Source organism: Marmota marmota, unplaced genomic scaffold, assembly GCF_001458135.2.
Source record: "Marmota marmota marmota unplaced genomic scaffold, marMar, whole genome shotgun sequence".
Taxonomy (NCBI): Eukaryota; Metazoa; Chordata; class Mammalia; order Rodentia; family Sciuridae; genus Marmota; species Marmota marmota.
In genome coordinates, this window is record NW_026000026.1 from 34,140,340 (window position 1) to 34,167,831 (window position 27,492).

Consider the following 27,492-nt stretch of genomic DNA (forward strand, 5'->3'; position numbering starts at 1 on the left):
CTAGAAGGAAAAAATGTGGATGTACACAAAGTAAATATTTTATTCAATTTCACCCTGTCTTCAATTTCTCATTCTTCTCTAGAGAGTCATTAATAAGAGTGTGGCCAGTATTTCTCCAGATCTTTCATCCAAACTTTTACAAAGATAACACATGCTGATATACCAATGATAGATTTTCTTATATAAATAACCTCATTTCTTTCAAATAGTATATATAACACAGTATAACTCAGGAATCTACAAATCTGTGTCGAATGAAATGTCACATTGTATGTAGCTGTCATGAGTAGGAGTCAGCAAACTTTTTCTATAAAAAGCTGGAAGATGGAAAATAAATATTTTGTGTTTTGTGGGCTGTATTGCTTCTATTGAGATTATTCAATGCTTCAGTCTCAAGTAGCCATAAACTATACCTAAAAGAATCAGTGTGGCTGAGTTCCAACAAATCTGTTGGTGAATAACAAAATTTGAATTTCATATAATGATCATGTTTCATGAAATATTATTCTTCTTTGGATTTTTCTCCCTAACCATTTAAATGTGTAAAAAAGCCCCAATCTTAGTTCATAAACTCTGCAAAAGCAGACAGCAGGCCTGATTTGGCTCTTGGGCTACATGGTTTGTCAACCTCTGGCCTAGAGTATTTAAAAAATTAGTCATTTACAAAATTAAATCATTACTTTTAAAAGGTAAGTAGCACCATGGGATTGGTGAATTAAGCTAAATAAAGAAAACCTTCTAATAATGAAGTAGTCATTAGACACCTTACCTACAGAGAGTGAAAGGAATCATTTAAGAAGCACAGGAAGAGAAGATTAATAAAAGGCAGAGAGTTAGTTGATATGAGGTGAAGGACAGGAGGCTCACAGTGAGTCTGAGTGTTGTGACCAGTTCACCCACTCCCTTGGTACTCTCCTGGGGAGAAATACTCCCAATCCTTTCTCACATTGTGCTTCCTGCAGAGAGAGACCTCTGTCTTCTCATATGAACTTGGCTTTTGCAGTGTTAGTTGGCAAGGGTCATCTTTGTAATCAATGATGATTTTGCACGTCTTCTGAATTGGATTTTTAAAAGTTTGTTAATTCTAATGTTTTTATATTAGTTATAAGAACATAAATGGAGATGGAGAAGATGGCCCCAGTCCCCCTTTCAAGGGATGCTCTCTGAGCACCTCCTGTGCTCTTGAATGGATCCTTTGCCAGGTTTATCTTTCCATAGCAATTCTGCTTTCAGACCAGTGAGAACACTGTGATCCAGTTTCGCTGCCTTCTGGAGCAATCGCTCTTATAATATAATAAAAATAAAACAACAGGGCACATATTGGGGTACCTGTGAAATTGCTATTTTCTACTGCAGTTGCAAAATGCAGCATGCAATTCAAAAATGAAAATTTACTTCTCCTGAGAGAAAGGACAGTTTATTAAGGATTATGCTCTTTGATTTTATGCCTCATATGTGACTTAATGAAAGTGTGAGTGGTAAGAAGCAAAAATGGATTTGTTGAGTTTTTTTTTTTTAAATCTTAAACCACTTGTCCCGTGTTTCATTTTATTCATGTAAGGTGGAGAGTAAAATAATGTTTTATTTTCTTCCACTGTATAAATTGGCAATTTGGGGAATGAGAAATTTTATTAGATAATCAAATCTAACTATATATATTATGCATATGTATAATATGAACATATATAAATATATAAATGTATATAAAATATATTAAATATGTACATATTTACCAAATGTGTTTATTTGCACATATATATAAATATATGTTCATATGTATACATGTATTTATTTATACAAACACACAGAGATGCACACATATGAAAAGAGGTTATAGCTTTTACTCTTTTAAGAAGTTTGTGGTACATAATTAGGAAACTCTAGACCAGCATAAGAATACACTGGACGGGCCAGTGTATTTTCACTGGCCCATCCTAGCTAATGTTGTAATTTGGGAAATGCCTTCCATGTTTTGCATGATCCATGCTCTTTGTTGCTTGACCAGGTCATGCCGCTTGACTTCTATGTAGCAGAACCAGTGTGAGGCACTGGGGACACAGTTGTGAATCTCCTCCTTTCCTGAAGTGGACTTTGTTCTGGGAAGAATAGACAGTAGTCCACAGGTTGCCGTGTGTCTGGGGGCAGGGAGTATTGAGAAGAAAATTAAAAGGAAAGGGAAAGAGAGGGACTGAAGTGTGTGTGTGTATGCACATGTGTGTGTGTGTGCGTAAAGATAGTAATGGCCTATCACTGTCCTCACTTTTGTGTACCTTATACTTTTACATTAAAAAATACAGTGCAAACATTTCCCATGGTATTAGACATACTTCTAACAAGCATTATTCGGAAAGGATTACTCTCCGTATGATAAGATTTATTTAACTAGTAATCCAGTATTGTAAACTACTTTTTCTCTTTTTTTAAAATACTTTTTTAGTTGTTGATGGACCTTTATTTTTGATTTTGCTTATATACGGTGCTGAGAATTGAACCCAATGTCTCTCACATGCTAGGCAAGCACTCTACCACTGAGCCACAACCCCAGCCCCTACTTTTTCTCTTTTAAAAAAATAATCCTGTGATAACCAGAGCTGTGGAGAATACCATTCACAGAAGATGCCCACTTTTGTATACCCTGAGGATAAATTCCTAGGAGCAGAATCATTGGATCAAAGAATAATCATGTTAAAGTTCTGGGTGTGTGTTCGTTGGTTTAAAAATATGTGGCTATTCTGTAACTCAACTAGTTTTCCTTCCCTCAGCCCCCTCTCCTCTTCTGTCCATATTTTCAAAGTTTCAAATCTAAGCAAAAGTAGGATTTGAGAAAATTCTCCATGTTTCAGGGACTCTCCTGTGGCCACAGCCTGCTTGAGTGGTGAGTCTTACTCTTTGTTTCTGAAGTCAGATGCTTGGGGCAGGGGAGAGAGCTAAGGGGCTTGTAATTGCATCACTGCACAAACTAACAAAGCCCTGTTGTTGCTCACAAACTTGGTATGAAATGAAGAAAAAAGACACCGAGCACAACAAACCAGCAGCCTTGGAAATGCAGGAGGGTCGGAGCAAGTTTCAACTTGTCATTCATTTGCGCTTTCTTTCTTTCTTTTTTTTTACATCTCAAAAGTCTGAGAATATTGAGTTGCATTACAAAAGAGGCATTTAGTCTTTGGAGAAAACCATTTTATTCTTTTTAGCTTGCTTTTTGATACATGTTTCAATGCCAGCAAATCAAGTCAAATTTATTATTTTAGATGAAAATATCCTACTTTTCTATCACCTTCCATCGATTTTCTTTCAGGTGACATTATCTGTAATATTAATATGAATTAACAATGTAGACACATATAGCATCTCCTGTGTGCTGGACACTGTATTTCTTCACTTTAAAGCTAGACAGGGAAGTCTCACCTGGGGAGGTGCTGTCTGATTAGGAAACATGAAAGAGTCGTCATATGAAAATCTGTTGAGTGTTCCACACAGTATGAACTGCAAGTTCAGTGGCCCTGAGGTTGGAATGAGGTGGGCAAGTTTGAGCAACAGCTAGAAGGCCAGTGTGGATGACACTTAGTGGGAACAAATGGAGAAGGTTAAAGTTTTAACACCAAGGCACTAGAGGTTTAGTAGCTCTAATCCTTTATAGAAATCATAGCCAAAACTAGAAGGGCCCTGTGAATGCAGCACTTCTCAAACTCAGATAGGAACACACAAATCACCTGGGAATCTTGTTAAAATGCAGGTTCTGAGTCAGCAGGTCCAGGATGGGGCCTGGGACCCTGCTACTCAAACAGGCTCCAGGGGATGTCAGTGCTAATGGTCTGTGGGCCATATTTTCAGTAGCAGGATGTTTAAACAGCAGCATGGGCTCAAAGCCTGCTGCTGAGCCGTGGGTGCAGAGTGCTGGTGGTCCAGCTCTGTCAGCTACGCGACCTGCCAGCTGGCAGCTGAGGTGGCGGCACCTCTGCTTTCCAGGGATGTCCATTTGCTGTTAGTTCTCCATACTGCACATCCTGAGAGCCCCTGCCAGGAGTTTAGAGTAGACTTACATTTTCTTTTTTAATATGTGTTCTAAGTTTTTACTGGTGATCATGTATTAGTCTTCTAATCAGAAAAAAAAAATGAACAAATAAATTTTTTACAAAAGTAGAATAGACCCCTCTCTGTTGATGGGCCTCTCTTTTGTCTCACCTGATCTTTCAGAAGATCTCTGAGGTAGCTCTTTGAGTGGGTTATTAGACACTCAAGGTGCAGGTCCCTTTTTTGTTACAGTAAGAGACACATGATATTTTTCATCTTAGCTCTTTTTGAGTGAATAGATCAGTGTCATTAAGTACATGAAGTAATGTAAATGAAGTACATTCACATTACCACCATCCATTTGCAGAATTTTCTCATTTGCAAAACTAAAGCTGGGTCGCTGTTGAACAATAACTCCTCATTCCCCTCTGTGGTCCCTATAAACCACCCCATTCTGTTTTCTTTCACTATGAAATTGATAGCTTTAAGCCCTTTATGGAAGTAGAAATAATGCAGTGTGTGTCATTTTGTGATTGGCTTATTTCACTTAGCATAGTGTCCTCAAGGCTCATCCATGTCACTGCATGTGTCAGAATTTCGTTCCTTTTTGATGCTGAAACACATTCCATGTTGTTTATCCATTCCTCTATTGATGGATGCTTGAGCTGCTTCAATCTTTTAGCTCTGTGAATGTGGATACGTGAATAATGCTGTTATGAATGTGGATGTGCAAATATCGCTATATTCTTGTTTTGAGACTTAAAAGTTTTATTTTTATTTTTTGGTGCCAGGGTTAAGAGACATTTAACCATTGAGCCACATCCCCAGCCCTTTTTCGTAATTTATTGAGAAACAGGGTTTTACCGAGTTGCTTAGGGCCTCTCTAAGTTGCTGAGGTTGCCTTTGAACTTACGATCCTCCTCCTGCCTCAGCCTCCAGAGCTGCTGGGATTACAGGCGTGCGCTGCCCGCACCTGGCTGAGACTTAACATTTTTATACTCCATTTTCAACTGCCTGTATGTTTTGCATGATTCATGCTCTTTGTTGATCCTGATCTGTTTCTCTGGTCATCTGCTCTACCCACATGTGGGCTGAGAAGTCAACATTCCTCTCCCAACTTGAGGTAGGGGTTGGTGTGTACCACCCCAGCTCCCTTGCCTGTGGAGTAAGATAACTAGAAGAGTGTGTTCTCCCCGTTTCTCAGGGTTCTCCATTGGGACTAGCCTCCGGTTCCCATGGTGGGAACTTGCTTGATAGCCTGCCCTGTGTTGACCTCCTTCTCTGGCTCATTTCCCCATTCTCCTACTAGCATTTCTTGGAATCACCTCATAAATATATTTCTTGTTCTCAACCTTGACTTAGGTTATACTTCATGGGGAAAACAAACAAGCAAGCAAACAAAAACAACAAAGAATCGAGAAGGTGCCCTGTGAATATCTGTTTGTGCTTAGTTGTGTTCTGTTGTTGGAGAGCAACAGGGAGATTAGGATATTTGTGGTGGACTCCTTTGGTTGGTGCACCTGACTCTCCACCCCATTCAGCCAGGTGTCCAAGAAGACAGCTAAACCTGTTCGCATCAGCATTTAACCCTTATAACATTTTTATCCATAAAAGGTATATTTTTAAATTCCCCTTTTGCCTCTCTACCATGTCAACAACACATTCTACTTTAGTTACCGTGCATGGAGCTAGATCCCAAAGAAAGAAGCAAAAGCAGTTCTACAGACAAGTAGGCTTCTTGTTGGTTAAGATAGTAATTTTCTATATATAGATTCTTGTTTCTGGCTTTGCTACCATATGTAGCCTCTGGGGCTCCTCTTGGTTGTATCTAGTTTGTTGTTCTTGGCTCATTTTGACAATTCTCTGTGTATTGTATTTTTAATATAAAAGTATGTCTTCGGCAGCGAGCTTGGAAACAGATTAAGTTTCTTGTACCCGAGTTGCTTCTGAAAATGAAAATGGACTGCGGCCAGCAATGTATGTCAGAGCTCTGCGTCAGTGTCTTTGAGGGAGTCTGGCTTTTAGGGAGGTGTGAATTTTCATTGGTCTCTGGGATTTTGTAGTGCCTAGTTAGAACACTTAGCAGCCAATTCTCTTTAAGGTGGGCAGTTACTGTCAAACCACAGAGAGTTGGACCCTAGACTTGTGATATCAGAGGGAAAATGTGTATGTCTCTGAAGACTGCAGCTAAGGACCACCTTCCCCAAACCGGAAAGCGATCTTGAGCCAAATCTGTGCGTCGTGCAGTAGTTTCATGCATGCTTTAGAATGTCTGCTTACATCTTCCTCTCTCAAGTGTAAAAGGTAAATTACTTTAATTGATGTGTCCTCTAGCTGGTTTAGAGTAAATGAATAACTTTCAATCTAGAAAGCCATTTTGTCTACCAGAAAAGATAGTCATATCTCTGCAAGGGTTTTCCCCTCAAAGTCATTGAAAGAGCACATAGCAGATGTTTTTTTGTGTTTGGATTGTTTTCCCAGGAAACGTATGGATGATGTTTACTTGTGATGGTTCAGTTCCCTACATTAGAAACCAGTTTATCTAATCTTCCATGTTGGAGGTTGGAAATCTTTGTTGATTTTGGACAAAGCCAACTATCTGGGGAAATTTTTCTTTCACCATTTTTTTCTCAGGAGAGAGAGATCAGATAAGCAAGAAATGAATATGGAAACCCTAACAAAGCAAACATTGTTGTTGTTTCTCTGAACTAACAGAGAACATCGTATTCAATGTGCCCATCAGAATGTAGGTGGGCTAATGTAGAATGGGAAAATGAAGCCAACTCTTCTTTGGAAAATGAACCTCTGAGGGTTTCCTGGGAGGGCAGCTCATCCTCTCTAAGCTTTCCTTCAACTGTGTGCCTCCTGGCTGGCACACAACAGTGTGAAATTACATGAAATTAGAGGACACTTAGGGTGATATTAGTAGCATGTCTTGACTTTCTTTTATTGTTTAAAGAGCAAGAACAGATTTCTATTCAGGCCTGATCTGCTTTCCTGGAGACTTGTGAGCATGAACAGTTCTTTCTGTCTTGCCATTAATCTTTCTGTTCATCTATTGACTGATCAGTTGATTTACCAATGGATTGACTAATAGATCTGTCAATCTCCCTGCCCCTCCCCTTCTCTTCCTTTTCCTGCCCTCCCTTTCTTTTCCTACCTCCTTTCCTTCCCTTCCTTCTTTCCTTTTTTTCCCTTTCTTCCCTACTTTTGAACTAAAATCTAAACTGAAGCTGGAGTCGGGCATCTTCTTGAAAGTTAGCATTAGAGCTCTGAATTCTAATCTTACCATGGGTCTTCATAGTAAAATATCACCCAATCTCTGTGACCTGTAACCTCTTCACCTGTTTAGACAAAGATTGAGGTCAGTGCCTTTCAGTTCAGTCAGCAATTATGGGCATAAGCTTTGGATCATAGTTTAGATTCCAGCTCTGCTGGTTCCTGTGTATGTGACACTGGGCAGCTTGTTTAACCTCATTGTGCCTCTACATCCTGATCCCTGATATTAGGTTTGTGCCCACTGACTGTAGGATGAATGAGGTAGTACATATAAATTGCTTAGAACAGTTCTTGGTACATACTAAATGCATAATAAACATTAACTTTAATAGTATGGTGTGTTAGTCAGCTTTGTGTTCTTGGGGCCAAAAAATCCAACAATTACAGCATAGAAGAGGGAATATTTGTTTTGGCTCATGGCTCAGAGGTTCAGTCCATGGTCTGCTGAGTCCATTGCTCTAGACCCGTGGTGAGGCCGAACATCATGGTGGAAGAGTGTGGTGGAGGAGTGCTGCTCTGTTCATGGCAGCCAGGAATCAGAGAGACAGCAGGGGGAAGGGACCACAGGGAAGATGCACACTTCCAGGGTATGCCCCCAGTGACCCACTTCCTCCACCAAAGCCACACCTGTCTCGAGTTACCACCCATTCAAACTGGAATGAGAATGGACCAATCAGTTTACACCTCTCACAATCTAATCCTTTTATCACTGAATATTCCTGTACTAAACAGGAGCTTTTGGGGAACACTTCATGTCCCAGCCATAACATATTGTCTCATCAATATAGATATATTAATGTAGACATCCTTTTCTCTAATCCTATCTTCTTTCCTTGCCCCTGTTCACAAAGCTCACAGTCTAGTATTGAGACAAGCATAATTGCTTTGTAAAAATAGAGGAAGGTGACATGTACCAGTGTATGAAAGGAAGAGAAGGTATTTGCCAAGGAGAGAAGTCAGGAGGGCCATGGTAAATAGGGAAACTATATTAGGAGTCAGGGAATAGTGTGGCTTGCTCCGAACTGAGTTTGCTTCTAAGTGGTGGTAAGCTGGGAATATAGCAATTAATTTGTTGTGGCTAGTGTTTAGGATGCTTGTAGGGTGATGGAGAGAAATGGTGATTATACACCTCGGGTTTGCACAGTTTGCACCAGCACGCCTGAGTTTCTACCAAAGCTCCTGGCTCTCCACCATGGTGATTCCTTTCCATGTGTAGAGCAAGGCAGTTATAAGGGGGGATAGGATGGACTCATTTATTCATTGAAAAATCTTCATCATTTTTATTCTCAGGGATATGAACTTCTTTTCTTTATATTGATATTATTTAATCTCAGGGCTCATGTATCTGTTGCCAAGCTTTGGGGATGAGGTACCTCAGCTATTGTTATTAAATTTAATAGTGAAACTGCTTTGTATGACACGTAGAACTCCATGTTAATTATTATGAGGCTTCAGGCTTGGAGCTCCTCCTAACTTACGGTGGGACCTCAACAACCTGCTTTCCTTTTCCAAGTCATGTTTTTTTGTGGGATGAAAGACTTGGTGTAGGTGTTTATGGAAGTCCGATGAAGTTTCTATGGACCCCTTCTCTAAATAAATTTTCAAATGTACAAAATGAAATACACAGTACTACCAAGGAATTCATGGTATTGAAATATACATACAAAAATAATCAACGAATTTGTGCCAGGAAAATATATGTATCTCTTATTACCATGTGAAATGAGGCATTCACAATGCTTGTAACTTTGAATTATTGGCAAAGACAGTGTTATCTTGCAATATCTGCAACAATCCTTGTGTGATATAAGAATACCAGAAGTTGCCTTGGAAGATTAAAGTCAAAGGTGCTGCAAATACTACTGTAGTTGGAGATGCTAAACTGGAGGAGATGCTAAACTTCATTTAGAGGTTATTGAAAACAACACAAGTTTATTGAACCTTTGATTTCTATGGACCTCTTTGGTCACCTGTGGAACTGAGGTTATTAAAATTTGTACTAGGTAATTTCTACGATTTTTTTTCCTTTGCTAAATTTATGGCTATCAAATTAGCAAATACTGGAATTCCTATATAATTGATAAAGCCCATGTCATTGACAATGAGAAAAACCAAGATGTTCATAGAATAATGGAGATAATTCCATCTAAGGTTTTTTAACCCATGTATTTTTTCCATAAGGCATATCATAAACGAGCTTTGATGATCATCTATCTTAGGGTTCATTTTAAACAAAATGAAATAAATAAAAAACACATATTACTTGGAATAGCTTGGTGCTAAGCAGACAGCAAGAAGGACATGTTCTATAGTATAGGAGCTGAAACACTATGCCAGAGTGGAGCCTGGTTCAACCTCAGCTGGGGTCATGTGCGTCTGGCAGTGATTTTTGTGCTTCTCTGTGCATGTCCACCAAAGATTGCAAAAGTGCTATGAGAATTGATTTTTCAATTATAAATTAATTTTAACAAGTAGGTGAATTTGCAAATATGAAAATCATGAATAATAAGAATTGACCATATATTCTAATATTTCTCTCTGAACTTGAGGTCTAATATTGACGTTCTTCCCATAAGAAGACCTTCATAGTTTAGTTATTAAACTACTCTAAGTCTCTGTTTTTTTAAATTCACAAAATAAATATGTTAGAATAGATTAGTAGCAGTAGACTTAAATAAAAATCATAGAAGTAATTTTTATTTATATGAAATCTCAAGGGATAATGCAGTAATGACCTTTCCACCTTCCCTATACCTCCTGCCTCTGCAAATTTTGCCAAGAATGAACAGAAAACAATTGTGCTAGATTTCCAAGGCCACTTTCCTTTGCCCAATTAGGTAATAGTCTATTTGTCTGACAATTATTTATTGGGTAAGGCACAATTCTAGATGCTATTAATGCACCTCATTCACCAAATTAATTTATTGAGGCTGTTTTTAAAAATAGACTACACTTTATTTGTAATTCTTAGGGAAAAAAAGTCATATGCTATTTCCGATTCTTTTGAACTCTCTTTGACTATCAATTGACCCAAATTTGATGTTGTTTGGAATATATCAGATTCACTTAGGAGGTCAGTCCAGGCTTGGTTCACCTTGATCTGGGCATCCTTCATCTATGAGATTGGAACCAGGAAGGACCTGCTCATTTGTTACTGATTTGTTACTGCTCATTTGTTATTGATGGTAGGTCACTTGGAAAGCAGTGTACCACCCACAGGATAAACCCATTAACAGGACATCCAGTATTTGTTTGGTCATCTTTGTTACTCTCTAGGTTTTTCTGCTGTTCTCTCCTAGAAGGTTGTCATAATTGAGATGCTTTCCCCTCTGGAGGATACATTTCACATTCCACAGGTGCAAAAATAGAAAACCATCATCATATGCATTAAGATACTCCTGAAGTGGACTGCTAGAGTTTAGTTGAACTAAAGCAAATTATAATTTTACATATGATAATTGACATCATTTTTCATGGACTTCAATGTGAAAAAAATAAAAGCAAAACTCAAGATTATACTTAGCTCTTCAAAATAGATTCATTCATCTGGGAATTAACAGTAGATTCGGATCACTTTGTTTTAATCCATCCAGTGAGTATATTTTAGTTATGAAATCTTATTTATCAAAGTACTAATGTTTTATGGGTAAATCTTTCATCACTGGTAACTCTATTCCTGAGGGAAAAATATTTTTCCCTGAAATGCCATTTTCATTAGGCAATGATGAGTTTAATTTTTTTATTTTGTACTTCTATACAAAAGTTGGCCTAGGGAAAACCCACTACTAAACTGTGGGGCAACTTCAGTTTTAACTTGTGTTGTTTCATTATCTGCAGTCACTGATTTTTAATAAGTCTGTTGATGCCTAGTTCAAAAGGTGGGGTCAAAGAATCTGGTCGACAAGGAAACCCTGTTCCAACTGTGCTAGACATTTGACCCCAGTGAACTCTGCTTCCCAGAACTGATGCTCTTGTACATTCTTCTCATTGACTCCAGGCTTAGCTATGTCACTTGAGTTAGACAATGGGACATTAGCAAACATGATGTAAGAAGAGGTTTAAGAGCACTTGGGCTTTTCTTGTTGTACTGCTTCCTTTTGGAAGTCAGCTTTGATACTGTGTAAGAGCTTAGACTAAGCCTGTTAATTGATCCTCCACATGGAGGGAGACCCTGAAGCCTGACAGGCCATCTTGGATGTTCCAGCCTCAATCAAGCTCCCAGCTGAATGTAGACAACTGACTGACCTCAGCTACACCACGTGGATCAGAACTGCCCAGATGAGCCTAGCAAGTGAGTTTTGAGAAATATTAAATCATTATTGACTTAAGTCATGTAGTTATATCGTGGTCAGTTACACAGCAAAAAAAGAATTGAAACCATGCCCTACTTCAAGAGGTCTGTGCAAACCAGCTGTGGTGGAGCACCCTGGTAATCTCAGCTACTCAGCAATCTGAAGTAGGAGGATCACAAGTTCAAGGCCAGCTTGGGCAATGTAGTAAGACTGTTTCTCAAAATGCAAAATGAAAAGGGCTGGGGTTGGGGGAGGCAGGGATGTAGCTCAGTGGTAGAGAGATCTTGGTCAATCCCCAGTACTGGGGCCAGGGAGGAAGAAATCAGTGCAAAAAGCTATGTTCTGTAAAGACCTCGTGCATGTTTTGGTTCATAGAAAATTGCTTTCATAATGCTATAATACCAGAAAAACACAGTGAGCAAGGGCGCAACATGTATGTGTGCTGGGAGGCTGTTAAATCGTGGTATCATTGCTTTTACCTTTGCAACTGAATGCCATGTGTGCAACATCTTTATTTTCACAAAGGATACACCTGAAGAAGGTACCATCAAAAGTAATTGCTCTTTTATTCCTTCTGATTGTGAAAGATACTGAAAAGTGTTAAAAAAAAGAGACCCAGAATCTTACCACCAAGAGGCTAACTTTGGGACATTTTCACATTATAAAGACAGTTAATTTAAAAAACAACACACTCACAAACTTTTCTTGATGCTTCTTTGAAAGCCTCAAGTATACAGTAGTTAATTTGATCCATTTGAGAGCACACATGCTGAGATCCTTATAAATCTGATTATAAGCATGGACACAGCTATATAGTTACTTGTATTGGATGTACAGTTTGTGATGCCCCATTCATTCCATTTCCTTCTCCATACTTCTATCATATCACTCATCCTAAAATACAAAGCTGGCTTAGTTTCTGCCTATGTAGTAGCTCCATACTGCCTCTGGCATAGTGGTTCTCGACCAGGGCATCTGGCAACATCTGGAGCTGTTATTAACTGTGCATGGGGGTATTCTTGTTCTTTACTGTACTAGCTATAAAAAGGGTGCTACTTACTGCTTTCTAGGAGTAGAGTCTAGGATGCTGTTAAGCATCCTGCAATGCACAGGACAACCCCCACCATGGTAAGGAATCATCCAGCACAAGCTGTCCGTATTGCCACTGTTGAGAGACCTTGCTGTAGGGCAAGGCTCAGTCTTCTACCTGTTGTTGCCCTTTCTGATCTCACATCTCTGACTGCTCATGCATCTTCCTTCAGCAGTGCCAAGCAGCTTCCTGTTTTCATATCTTCTTGCCTTTGTGGGTCTTTGCTTATGTTGTTCCCGCAGTCTAGAATATTGGAATACCCTTTCTCTGGTGGTAATCATTCCTCGTGATAGATTTATGACTCTGTTTTGTGTGTACTTCCGCTTCTCTGATTACACTGAGTTGCATGATTACTTTTTAAAATCTATTGTCCCTACAAACTTGTAAGTATAAGGTTGCTAGGACCAACTTACATGGCTAGTAAATGTTTAAGTGAATGGGTGAATGTTTGAGTGAGAACACAACTGGAAAAGAGGTTGAAGTTGCAAGGGTTCATGGCAGTGTGTGGCCCACCTTCCATCAATTTTCTTTCTAGTGGGTGAATTATTCCTGCAAAGACTCTGTGGACAACAATTGTCCCTGCTGTACATGGTTTTGAGGGGTCAGAGAACCAGAGGATGGAGATGTGAGATCAGAAATGGCGACAACAGGTAGGAAACTAACCCTTGCCTCACAATGAGGTCTCTCAATAGTGCCAATGCAGACAGGTTGTGCTGGATGATTCCTTGCTGTGGCTGGGGGTGTCCTGTGCATTGCAGTATGTTTAACAGTATCTTAGACTCTACTCCTAGAAAATAGTTCTGATGTAATTGTACTTCATGGTGATTCTGCCTCTGAATCCTACTTCTAGTGCCTGATCCTTACCTAGATGGCTTTGTGCATAGCTCCTGGCACACCCTGACACCCTTAGCATTTCTTCCACAGGTACTCTATGGAGCATACATTATGCTCCAGGGCTTGTCTTGGCAATAGGGACATAGAGACAGGCCAGACCAGACATAGTGCCTGCCCTTATGTAGAAATACTGTCATACTTGGTCCTCCTTCAGTTATTCCTGATTCAGTCCAGCTTCTCATCCACACATATGATCCACTGTCACCCCTTGCCTTTCTGTCATTGGTATCATTGATTTCTAAGTGCCTGAATGGCAGTGATAGCCCATGGACCTCTTTTTATCCCTTTATTAGGTATCAGGATCAACTTATGGGGTGGTGGTAGGAGGCTGGAGGGAATAGAGAGACAGCTTCAGATACACAAGCAGTGGGGAGACAGCTTCATGCCCCAGATGGCTACTTGTAAGGACTGGGGAGGGCAGGATTTTTAGATGAGTGAAGGAGTAGTTCAAAACACTACCTTTTGCCCTAAACCATATTACCATTAATTTAACCTAATATAGATCTATTGTTTTCCATCTTGTTTGTACATCAGTCTCACCTAAGCCTCTTCTTAAAAATATTGTTGTTGGAATTTAACCCCAAAGATGTTATAATGGGTATAGTGTATGTCCTGGGCAGTGGAATTTTTAAAAGTTTCTCAGATCAATATATCGTGTACCCAACTTTGAGAACCATTGATATAATTTAAAGTTAATCATGGTAATGTTTCCAAAGTGATATAATACTTATTGAGAATTTTGTAATTTTAATGTACATAATAAATTAGCAGTTGTAATGTTCAAATTTATAATTTAAATATGATAATTTAAAATCTAACTTTTTGGTAAATAATATTGTATAGCCTTCTTCTTTCCCTTATCCTCTCCCATGACCCTGAAACTTAGAAAAAAATATCACAGAGAAGCAGCTGACCAGTCTTCATATTTGAGGAAGTTGGAAGGAAACCATTTTTTTTAGATAATGTGCCCATGAAGAGACTAAATTAGAACATTTTTTCTTGGTTCCCATTTGCTTCTGTTTCCAAAACCTACGACCTTAAGAAATGAGTTGAAAGAACCCGCAGGGTCCCAAATATTCCTTCAAAGAGGCTCCTCATTATTTTTCAGAGTTTTCATTTTATTACAGATGATGCATTTGTTACGAATGTGCCGGTTAAGAAGAATGTGAAAGAACTTCTGAATCCCTTCTAATCATCTTCCCCATTCCAGGTCCTCCAGGTCCTGCCCACATGTGTTTGGATTCCCTTTTATGTTTCCAAATATTGGTGAGAAGCGGTCTTGCCCACCTGTCAGACTGGTCATGCTGATGACTGGTGATTGGGAATGAATTTGCCATTATTTCAAATATGAGAGCTACAAATGGGAGTCTCATCCTTTCCATGGTACTGCATGACCAGCACTGAATTTATTTTTTGTTTGTTTTATTGTGCTTTGTTTTAAAGAATGTCCAGGACCCAGTGACTTTTGCCTGTGAGTGGGTAAGCACTGCTATTGAATGGCTGATTTTGGCAGAAGGCTATATTTTCCAACACCAAATTATAACCATCTTAACTTAACAGAATTTTAGATTACTGTATTCTGTTTCATTTCAGGAGGGAATATTAGAAGCAATTGTCAGGATAATATGGATAGTGTGAAGTTCACATTTCTTCACAATAAATGCATATATATAAAAAATCATGCATTTTTAAAAGAACAACTAAGGATCAGTTTTTTTTTTTTTTTTAACGTGGTCCATCCACACTGTGGACTGTTTTTTAAAAAAATTTTTTTTACAACTTTATCTATGTATTTATTTATTTAATGTGATGCTGAGGATCAACCCATGCTAGGCAAGCGTTCTACCACTGAGCTACAACCCCAGCCCCTCATTGTTTATGGAATGTCCCAGGTTCACCCTTCTTGGATGTGCCATTCTGAGTAGAAGAAATGGGAGGGGGGAATGATTTGCCTAAGGAGACATTTGAAGTTACAGCAGAACCAGAACCATAGAACAAGACAGGCTTTGTCTCTTAAGGGCATTAATTTACAAGAAATATTTAGTCTTGGATGTTTTTTCCAGTCTTGGTTATTTTTATAGTTATACTCTATAATAGATTAAGAAGCCTGCCAGTAGTTGCTCATATGAAATTCATGAATGTGAAGATAATTGCTTATATTTGTGCTGCCAAATCTTGGAAATTTGGTTAGAAATCATATGTAATTGCCATTTGGTTGAGAGCTTAAACTCTTAATTTCTTAAAGTTATTTATTTATTTTCTTTATTGTGATATAATAGTACTTTTTGACTTTTTCTGTATTACCTAAGTTTTTTTAAGCTATTCTGAAAGATGAAGTTTAATGTCACTTCTAGTACTGGCCCACATGATTTATGCCCCTTTAGTAAATTTTTAATAAACTTTAAAGCTGGAATGAAACTTGGAGATCCTCTTATGGCAATTCACTTGACAGATGAGAAAGTTGAGCCCCAGGGAACTGGGCATCTTTGCTGGATTCACAGAGATGGTCTGAAGCCAAGTTGGCCACTAGAAGTCAAATATTTGACTCCACACTGAGTTCATTTTAACTTTGGTGGAGAATAAAAACTGCAGATATTGTCTTAGGTTGGTTTCTCCCATAGCTGGTTTGACAAGGTTTAGCATATAAGTAGCTTACCACCACCACTTGAGGTGGTGGTCCCAGGAAACACCAGCACCAGACTTGAGGAAATGAGGAAAGAAAGCAAAGGCAGCCATGCCTTCTACAGTGGGTGACTGAGGCGTCTGTGTGCTGGGCACCTTTTTGGAGGCTGCAGGACCACATTTCAGTGTTATTTCACTGGGGAGGTGAGGAGTGGGGCTATTGGTTTGTCACCTCCTGGGTCAGTGTTTTAGGACTTCTCCTGATAACCTCTCTCTCAACACTTGTTTTAGTCAGCTTTTGCTTCACTGCGACCAAAAGATTTGACAAGAACAATTAGAGACGTAAAAGTTTATTTTGGCTTACAGTTCCAGAGGTTCAGTGAATGGTTGGCCGAGTCTATAGCTCCGGGCCCAAGGAGATGTAGACCATCATGAGAAAGGCGTGGCAGAGGAAGACAGCTGAGGACACAATGGCCAGGAAACAGAGCTCTGCTCACCAGGGACAAAACTCAAACCCCAAAGGTATACCCCCAGCAATCGATTTCCTCCAATCCCATCCTACCTGTCTAATCACCACCCAGTTAATCCATCTCAGTGGATTAATCCACTGATTAGATTGCATTTCATAATCTATAGTCATTTCACCTCTGAACATTCTTGCATTGCTTTGTACATGGGCTTTTGAGGGTTACTCCATATCTAAACCATAATTGGAAAGCCCACTGTCAAGAGTCTTGATTCCTAGATTGAGACCTTTCCAGTGAACTTGGGACCTGAGTCAATAGGAATGTGGAGGGATGGGGGTAGATCACTGGCAATTTCTGCAGGCTGTCACTCACTCAGACAAAAGGAAAAAGGTTGTCAACGGAGCTGCTACACTGGATGCTCTTCTGATAGGACAGACACCTTGTCTGTATGCTTCGTGCTCTCATATAGGAAAAATGGGACTGAGAAATAAGTATTGAATTTGAAGCTATTGATGTAGTAAATTATCTGTTTGACACTCCAAAGTGTCCACTTTCTCCAGCCTGTTCTTTCCAAGGCTGAGGGCAGATTGCTGCATTGGGGGCTTCCTGACCTTCTGGCTTCTGGAAGGCAGTGGCAAGTTCTAGAGGAGACTGGAAGGAAGGGAGTCATGAGGTGAAGGCGTTGATTCCACAAGATTTCTTCTTGCCAGAATGCTGTTGTCTGTCTCTGTCCTTCTCCTGGAAGCTATTGAGACTATCAGGAGGCCCTTTGCTATAGCTACAGCTGCCTTTTCTGGATTACTATGGCTCTGTCCTCTTGCCACTACAGACTTAGGACACTTCACATTCCCTGGTTGGTTTCCCTATGTCCTACCACACCTGGTAAATAGCACTTAACAAACTCCTTTAGTTGTCTTACTCAAGCATCCCATCTGTTTCCTGCTGGGACCTCAACTGAGGTACCATCTTGGAGGCATTTGCTCTCTAGACAGAATTGGATGAAGTGAAACAGCTAGAGATGTTATGAAGATATAAGATAATGAAACATAAGATGTACTTGAGCCCTAAGGACACTCAGCATGTAGGATGCATTAACAGAAGAAGATATCTTTGGAGGAGTACCTTAGGAGGTAATTGGTAACACGGTTTCTTTTCTGCTCTGTGGGTAGGCCTGTTTGAGTAGTGGATTGAAAATCAGAAACTCTGCCTTATTATGATCATGCACGGTTAATTACGATGTATTTAAGTCTATAAGGTGAAATAGTATATAATTCAGAGAAACAGAAGGGTACAGTTGGGTCTCTCTTCTGGAAATTTTAGAGATTTGTCTCATGTAAGTATTTTAGATAACTAAGTATTTTCCTCTTAATTTCTTCTATTTCTCATCCATCCAGTGGGTTATAATTCAGTTTTTGAGATTTTATTTTTAGACAACTGTTATGAAAGGCATTTCAGGCTGCTTAGAAAAAGACACTGTAGCAACAGAAAACACTCATTCTGTAGAAATTTACCATGAACTTAAGAATGAATAGTGTTTGATCATTGCTTTCAAGGAAATCACAATGCAGTCGAGAAAATAGAATTTCACATGTATAATAACATATACCAAGTATAACAATAAATGTTTCATATTATTTTATATATAGTGTTATATGTCTCTAAATGAAGGTATAGTTAAATCAAGAAAAGGCAGAGAGGTTAGTGAGCAACAGAAAATGCTTCATAGAGCAAGTGACATTGAGTTGGTTCTTGAAGGATGATAATGAGCTTATCGGGGAGATAAAGAAAGATGGAAGAAAAGAAGGTGTGGAGTTTCCTGTTGGTTTGAGAGTTAGTGAAGCATATGATTTGGCCAAAGTTCTGGTGGCCTTTGGAGGAGTGCCTGGACTTAAGTCCAAGGATAAAATGGTAATCCAATCCTTAATAATCACTGTCACTTTAAATAATACAGATTGCACATCCTCTGAAAATATTAAAGAAATCTAAGCAAAAGAAAAACAATGTTTTTAAGAATCTTCAGACATTTAATGGGAAATATTACTAGACTTCAGATAGCAAATGTTCTGCACATGGAGCATGTATGTTTTTAATTCACCAACGTCTCAAAGTAGGGAGATAGACCCATTGGCATCTGCAATTAGTATGCACCTTTGCTCAGATTATTTCAAACTTATCAGTATACAGTTACCTTGTATCATTATAGAATGCCTAAAATATGGACATACGAAATGTTTTATGATGGTATGACTTTGCAATTACCAATTATTATGTTAATATCCCCATGTCACAATTACCCATCTAGCAGAACCTATCTGATACTCTTACCATAAGAAATACTTGTGCCTTATTTCTTCTAATTATGCTAGTCCCTAAAGCTTTAGGGATCAGTAATCTTGGTATTCTCAGGTGGTCTAATTGGCAGGCTGTCTTATTGATGCCACTGCTGTGGACAGAATGAATTCATGATTGCTGCTTACTCAGTAGGACTCTGATAAATAAGAATTCCTCTGTGGAGGAATCAGCAAAAATGGTGATTAGACTAAATGAATATAATAATCCAAGATTTGTGAACAGAAACCCTTAAACTGGTCATGATACAGGCTGTTTTAATGTCAAGAAACTTGAAGTTTCATGAGTTATAGGGACAAGAACAAAGTCCAGTCAATGGAGCTGAAGTACAAAAGTCCAGAATGAGGCTTATCCTCCCTCTATGAAGGGAGTCTCTATCTCTCTATATATTTATCTTCTTGTTCTCCTACTTGCTACACTGCTCCTCTATATTAGCTATCTCTTGCTTCCTGACAGACCACTCCAAATCTTATTGACTTGAAACTACCACCACCATTTAGCATCCTTAACAATTCTTTGAACTGACTGGGCTCAGCTGGGCAGTTCTCATGCATGTAACTCCCTACATTTGACCATAAGTAAAAGCCAGCCAACTTTGAGAAGAGGGGAAATAGATTTTACTTCTCAACAGCAAGAGCTACACACAATTTACAACCACTATTTTATTATTATTATCATTATTATTATTTGCACATGGCCTAACATATCCTTCAGCCCCTACTATTCATGGAAACTTTTAGTTAAGTGTCAATCATCAATTGCCTATATCTTCTGTGTCTTCTAATTCAAATTCTTTCAAGACATACTTGTGTTGGTGCTGGCTGTGCAGTCTTCTGGACTAGAGAGGGCCAAGTCTTATGCTGCTAAGGGTTTCCTTTAAGGGATTAAAATGGAACATTCTGTCTTATAGAAGCAAGATTAGTATTGGCAATGGGGGATGAGTGGAGAACGTTAGTACCCTGAACAGGAACTCTTAGTGCCTGCCCATTCCACTAAGTTTGAGGTAACTTTCTTTCATTGGTCAAGAAAGCTCTGTCTGACTTATCTTCTGCCTTACAACTTTTTCTTGAGCCATTTTCTCCTATATTCTCCAGCTTCTTCATTTTTTCTTTACCGTTCCTCCAATGTGTCTCTCCCCTCTGTACTCTGTGTCCGTCCATGTCACTGAGATAAGAAGATTCTCTTCTCTGTCCTCACCTCTGTCTGTCACATAACTTCTAACTTACTTTCCAAATATCAACTTAAATATCACTTCTTGAGGGGGATCATGAAACCTTCTGGATTAAATCTCATCTCCTGTTCCATCTCCATTTCCTTCATCACACTAATCTCACTTTGTAACTTTACCTCTGTGTGACTACTTGGTTGCTGTTTACCTTCCACTGTAGGCTCTAGAAGGCCCAGGAATGCTGCTGTCATCCCCTGAGCGGTAGTGGCTGTGCTTAGTTTGTGTTTGACACATATTTATTATTTATACCAATGAAAAATTGGAGGCAGTTGCCTTGAAAAAGAAAGGATTAAGGGGAAGAAGTTAAGAGTAGCCTTGTTTTGAGGGATATCAGGACATAGTTTCATAGGGACTCCTTCCATTTGATGGTGATTTCTTGCGAGTTAGTGAAGTCCTATCATGAAGAACATAAGGATGGAGCCTGCGTGGTGTTTTTTGAAATGTAGCAGGAATTCCTGCTCTGAGATGAACCATAAATTCCTGGTTAAAAGCCAGGATTTTTGCTTCCATCATCCTGTGACCCCTGATCTATACATAGAGATCTCAGTGATAGCCCAACTTTGTGATTGTTGGGCTGGAACTGCTCATTCCATTCCCATTTACTCTCCCATGAAACCAGTAACATGTTTAACTGCAAGCCAAAGATTGGCTAGATTATATTTTGGGATGTGATGTGCCTGCTGAGCATAATCTCCGTGAGATCATCTTTGTTCTTCTGTGGCATGTTATTTATCTAAAAGAAAAGTTAGTGAAAAAATCAAAATGGCAGAAGGGACACAGAAAGTTGGAGTAGGAAATAAGATTTTTGTTTTGTTCAAATATTTTGTAGTTTGAATTCTAGGATTTTTCAATCCCCATTTTTAATGATTGGGATAAAAGATAAAGGCAAACATATCGGTTCATTTAATACAGTAAAATAATTTCATAACTTTACTGAAAGCCTTGGTCTTTGTTGAGGACCAAGCCTTTAATTCATGGACCTTTGAGGGGATGTTCAAGATCCAAACTATTGCAGATTTTTAAGTAGGAAAGTAATGAATAATTGTAAATTTGCTACTAATTTAATATTTCAATTCATTTATTTAGTTAATTTATTTTACTGAAATAATTTAAATATGTATTGAATTATATGTGTGTGTGTGTGTGTGTGTGTGTGTGTGTGTGTATGTCTCCATGGAGGATATAAAAACGAATAGCAGTTGGTATATGATCTTGAAGTTTATATGTACTCAGCAAATCTAGTGTGCACCTCTGATATGAGTTTCTACGGAAAGATTCTAATCAAGAGGATTTGAAGAGGGATGGAGTAGTTGTGGTGTTTGTATACTGGGGTCATAATTTGAGCTGAGTCTCCATGGATGAGTAGACTTAGAAAAAGTTGAGCCCAAAAGAGAGAGGAGAAAGCATTCCAGGCTCTGGGAACCTTGTGTGAAAGTTAAGGTATAAGAGTGAGCAAGAGCACCCTTTCACATTCCAGAGGCAGTGAAGACACATGGTTGGGGATGGGAGGTTACAGGGTGGAGAGCTATGGTAAGCTGCGGGGGGAGACCCTGGGAGGCCAGGGCACAGGGGTTGAATGCTTGCAAGCAGGGAACAACACTTCCTAAAGCCTGTGATTTGGGGAATTATTTCCTCTGCAGTTAGCTAACTAGTTGTTGACGAGACAGAGGCTAGAGTCAGTGAGATTGTAGTAATAGGAGCTAAGAAGAAAGTGCATAGAATAGAGTTCATAGAAAGAACAGATGAATTTACATGTCTGGATTCACAGAAGGAAAGTGAGAAAGTGGAGAAAGAGAACTTAAACCTCAAAAAATTGGAGAACTAATTTCCATGATCACCAATACCAAGGTTAGAAATAGATGGTCACACTAAGGATGAGCGGACCAAAGGGCCAAAATATCTTAGAAACAATGGCAGGTCACTGATTTGGTTGAAAGACTAGACATATAAATTGGTGGATCATCCATCAGTATTGAGCTAATAGCAAACAGATACTTGGAGTTTTACGGAACATTTGTATTACTCAGCTAATTTCTGTCACTGTGACAAAATAACCAAGATAATCAACATAAAACAGGAAATGGTTTGTTTCAGCTCACAGTTTCAGAGCCTAGTGTTCAGTTCATGGTTGCTTGGTTCTATTGAAAGGCAGGACATCACGATGGGGAGTGTGTGGCTGAAGAAGCTGCTAATCTCATGGTAGCTGGAAAGCAAAGAAAGAAACAGGAAGGGGACAGCGTTCCAATATTCCTTCTAAAGGCACACTCCCAATAACCCAACATTGCCCTCACTGTGTTCCACCTCTTAAAGGTTCTACCACTTCTCAGTAGGGCCAAACTGAGGACCAAATCTTCAATACATGGTACTTTGGAGGTTGTTCAAGTTCCAAACTATTGCAGAAGTCTTTTTTTTTTTTTTAATATTCTTTTTCTTTGTTTGTAATGTACATAGTGATTCTCTTTCCTCTCCTGGTCTTCCTTTTTCTCATCTATTTATGTATTTTTTTTTTATTTGTGTATAACAGCATTTTAAATAGGCATTCTGATTTTTTTTACTTCCCTATCTTCAAATATTGACATCCAGTTCATCAGTAACTGCTATTTATTCTGCATTCAAACATAAACATATCCCCAAGTTAGCATTTGGATTACCCTTGTCTTGACCTCTGTTGTTACCACCATTTCCCTTTGCCTGGATTCTGCTATAGCCTTCTAACTGGTCTCCCTTGCTACATCCTCACACTCTGGCAGTCTGCTCTCAACACAGCAGCCCAAGCGATTCTCCTAAAATAAGTCAGATAATGTCACTTTCCTCCAAGTTTACAGTGGTTTTCCACCTCTTTCAGAACAGGAGCCAAAGCCCTTCCCAGGGCCTTCAGGGTCTGGCACGATCCCTTCCTTGCTATCTTACTGACTTCATCTGTTACTACCGTCTCTCTTGTTCACTCCATGTTGGCCACCCTTGCCAACTGCTGTTTCTCGCATGCCAGACATACCTCCTCCCAGAGCCTTTGCGTGTTCTTTCTTTGACTGGAAAGCTTTCTTCCCCAAATCTGTAAGACCTGTCTCCTCACTTCCTTAAAATCTTTGCCAGAATGGTTTTTCTTTTACCTTTCTGTTTTAACATTTCCATCTCTTAGGCTGGTATTGCTGTCCCCCCCCTTTTTTTTTTCCTTCATAGCCTTTCCTATCTTCTAATATTCATATTTAGAAAAAATATATGTGTCTTCAGTCTCTCCCTACAGGAATGAAGTTCTGTGAAAACAGAGATTTGTGTTTATACCATGCACTCTGGCATTCAATGCCTAGAACAGGGCCAGGTACTCAGTAAACATTTGTTGAATGGGTGGAACAAATTCTGTTAGAAGCTTCTTCTTCAGTGGAATCATGACTTCCTTGAGATCAGCTCTCTTTGTATTCAGGCATAGTCATAAGTGAATAGAAACTCAAGTATAAAATCATAACCTTTTGAATTATCTAATTCCAGAGAATTTCATTACTTTAACATAGAACATTTTAAAAATGATGGAGAGGAGGTTTGGAAGAAGAAGAGTTTTGATTCATTTAGTCGAGTCTCCTCTTTGGGCTTCAGAATCCTTGTAGCAGTTTGGCAGTTCTTTCATTATTACTAAGATTATAAATTGGATGCTATTTGAAAATTTGGCCTTTAAACTTGCAGCTGATGTTTTAGGAGATTATACAGTACAGGGTACAGAAATTGCTGGGCAGCCTGCAACTATTCATGGCCAATTAAGGAACAGCATTGGCAAGAAGTGCAGGGTGGATGTGGTTGTGCTTTGTGTGAATCCTGTGGCTGCGGTTCACATTTCAGGGATTAGCCGGCTGGACTTCCTTCTGCAAAAAAGAATCTTGATTTGGTTACCTGGTGGGAGCTTTTTATAAATGAAGAGAATAAACAACCCTGGGGGATTTAACTTTGTAAGGGAGTTAAAGAGAGAAAGGGAAGAACCAAGTTAAGAAATTAGTCTTTATTTGGGAGCATTGACTTGAGAGGTCCCTCTGAAGTTTGCTTTTGGTTTTATTTGGTATCACTTTCATTTCTTCCCAGGGGATGCAGCTGTCTTTTGAAAGAATGCATGCAGAAAAACAGGCTGGAGGAGGCAGAAATGAATTTTTCAAAGTTTAAAAAGTTCTCAAAGGACAGAACCGCCCAGAGAAGCTGGGCTTTGCCACAACTTGAAGGCTGCTACCTAGGAGAACTACTGTGTCTCCTGCAGTTACCATTGATGTGTGTGTTGGGGGCACAACTAATGACCAGGGTCTTCTATTTTTATGTGGAGCTTTTAAAAGGATTTTAGACAGGAGCGAAAGAAGACACAAAGGCATCTGAAAAAAATTACCTTTTGGATTACCTAGCTCTAGATATTCTATTTTTCCGAAATTTCAGGGTTAAAACAATCCATAGAGAATTGTTTTGGAGTTTTCTGGCTTATGAAAATACTGTACAGCCCTTGTTTTCGGATACAGGGGTCAAAAGAAAGTTCACATTAAATTAAATCCGAGAGAACAAGGCTCCACACATACACAGCCAAAAGTTCATCCATGTGACATTTCCTAAGGCTACTGCATGGTGTCACTGAAAGGATGTTTTAATCAATGACAACTGTTTTCCCAGCTCGGCCTAAAAACGCCTGAGGTATATTGGGTATTGAGTCTGGGGTCAAAAGGCACAAGAAGAAACATCAGAGATGAAGGCTTTGTCAGTTTTAAAAACGTCTCCGCTCTGTTTGCACTCATTTCTGTCCTCTTTAAAGAAAATAACTTTATGTCCAAGGTGAAAGTTGATGAGAACAAAAGTATTTCTTCCATGAGTTGTGTAATCAGAACAAGAAATCTGGACCACTGGGTGCTAGGGAAAGTCCTTCTCGGCATCTCCCCTGCTCCAGAGAAGCCACTTCCATTACATTTAGCACAATTCTTGGAGCAAATCCTCCACCTTCAGAAATGACTTACAATGTTTATCTCCCCGAACTAAAACAGCCATCTTCAGCAACTATATTTTGTTTTATTCTTATCTGGAAAAGAAAGACACTAATATGTCCTACTTTTTCTTTCTTTCTTTCTTTCTTTTTCTGGTTGTCTTTTATATTTTTGACAAGTGCCCATACTTTAAAAAATGTGTGTCTCCATCTATTCTTAGTTTATATAATCAATTTTATCCAGCTGATAAAACTGTGAAGGTTCTTTTTTTCTTATTTTCCCTGCTGCCTCATGTTTAGAATTATCTTTTTCCCCCCTATTTTAAGTTGGGCGGGGAGAAGGTAAGGAGAGATTGTACAGCAAAAATAAGTCATTTTGTATTCAGTGGCTCATCCTATTTGCTCATTTCTACTACCACCTATCCATTTATTCTTCTGGCTGTGTACCACTCATCCAGTACTCACCAATCATCTTCTGTGAGCCACCTAAAGTGGGATAAGTAAGGATCTCTCCTATTAGAATCTGGACCAAATGCTAGGAATTTATAGTGGGAAAATGTTCATATCACATAAATTTTATCATGGGATGGTCTTATATCCTGTTCCTGGGGGTTTCGGGGAAAGCTTCCAGAAAGATGTACAGTCTCAACCAATACATGAAGAATGAATGAAGTTAGCTGGACAAAACCTGTGTGTTTGGACTTCAGTGTGGCTAAGAGTGAGGAGTTTTCAGAAGAAACTTCATGCTCAGCAGGTTGCATATTATGTGATTGTGGTATTTCTGAAGTTCTTGCAAATTTACAACACCTGCAATTCAAGAACTATCCTGTCAAAAGATGGTGGGTATTTATTTCCATTTACCAGCTAAAAGGGTGCCACCTTGTGGCCACTTTGCAAACAGTTTAGAGTTCCCTGCTCAGCCAGCATCAAAAGTAGAGTTCTTGAAGAATTTTAGTATGTTGGGGGCATTTTATTGATTCAGTGTGAGAACATACTAATGATTTTATATGATATTATTTAAAAGCTTCATAATTGAGGTTCCCACAGAATATGACCAAAGTGGAGAGTTTCACAGCCCATTAGATAGAATTAAAAGTAGTTCAAGATGCATAATATGTACACATAGGAGTAGGAGTTGGGTAGACAGAAGATGAAATGGATAAGGAGAGTGGCCAGATCATCAGAGGCTCATTAATCATGTTAAAAGACAAAGTCAGGAAAAATAAAATTGTAAACAGTTGATTTGAGCAAAAAAAAAAGACAGAAATTAGGCTACGTGTCGTTTTTATATATTATTTTGGGACACTCATCCTTTGTTTCTAATTAGACTCTGGCTATAAACAAACTATATAAGTTTTTGTGATATCAGAATGTTTTAAGGTCTTTTGTTTGTTTATAAAATAGTCCACTAACTTTATCTTGGAAGACAAAATAAAATACATGGCTAACTAGCAAGAAGGTTGGATAGAGCTTCAACCCAGACTTGGGGTATGAGACTGGGGGAGAATTTGGTTAGGGAGTCAAGTTTGGGGGTCTGTGGTAAAATAAGAGATGGGAAACATGGCTTAGACAAAGTGATTGCTTTATTGTGGGATTATCTAGAACCTTAAAAGTAGCAATGTGTGTTAAGATTGCAGGATGTCCTAAACCTTTTTGGCACTAAGGAATCTTTGTTCTGGAAATAGTCCCTCTGGTTGAGGACTGGCAGTCCAGGGAGTGTGTATCTGTTACCTATTGCCACAATAATGCTGCAAAACAAGTAACCACAAATTTCAGTGGAATACAATAATAAAAATATATTTACCTTAGAAGTTAGAGTGGTTCAGCTGATTTTAATCTGGGCTCGGCTGATTTCACCTGATCTCTATGTCTGTTTGTCTGTGGTTTGGGCAGGCAGCTCTGCTGATCTTGGGTGGGTTTGTCTACATGTCTAGGAGCTCAGTTGGCTCTTGGTTGATCTAGGATGGCTGTAGCTAGGAAAACTGAGATGATTCATCTCTGCTATATGTGTCCCTCATCCTCAAGCAAGCTAGACCTAGCATGTTCTCTTGGGTGTGGCAGAGGGGCAAGAATGGATGCAAACTCAGTTATGTAAGCATGTTTAAAGCCCTTGCTTCCATCACATATGCTAATATCCTGTGGACCAAAGGCAGCTGTGACTAATGACAAAGTAGGAGGTCATTCCAAGATTACATGGCAGAAAGTATGGATATGGGGAAGGAGAAAAATTGGGCTCTTTCTACAGTCAGACTTCCTACAACCCGATGCAGGAATTGCTGGGTAAGATGACAGTCAACTGGAAAAAGAAAGAGGTCAGACTT

The 27,492-nt window shown here is 39.0% G+C and overlaps 1 protein-coding gene across 4 annotated transcripts in view; it reads left to right on the top strand.

Annotated features, from left to right (window-relative positions):
- Positions 1–27,492, top strand: part of LOC125619047 (1-phosphatidylinositol 4,5-bisphosphate phosphodiesterase beta-4-like) — a 288,730-nt gene that overhangs the window by 53,723 nt on the left and 207,515 nt on the right. Inside the window, exon 1 of one of the 4 annotated variants that reach the window (XM_048811301.1) lies at positions 1,748–13,322. The exons of the other annotated variants lie outside the window; for them this stretch is intronic. The gene's annotated coding sequence lies outside the window, so the exon portion shown is untranslated. Of the gene's footprint in view, positions 1–1,747; positions 13,323–27,492 lie in introns of those variants that run through there. 4 annotated transcript variants of the gene reach the window in all.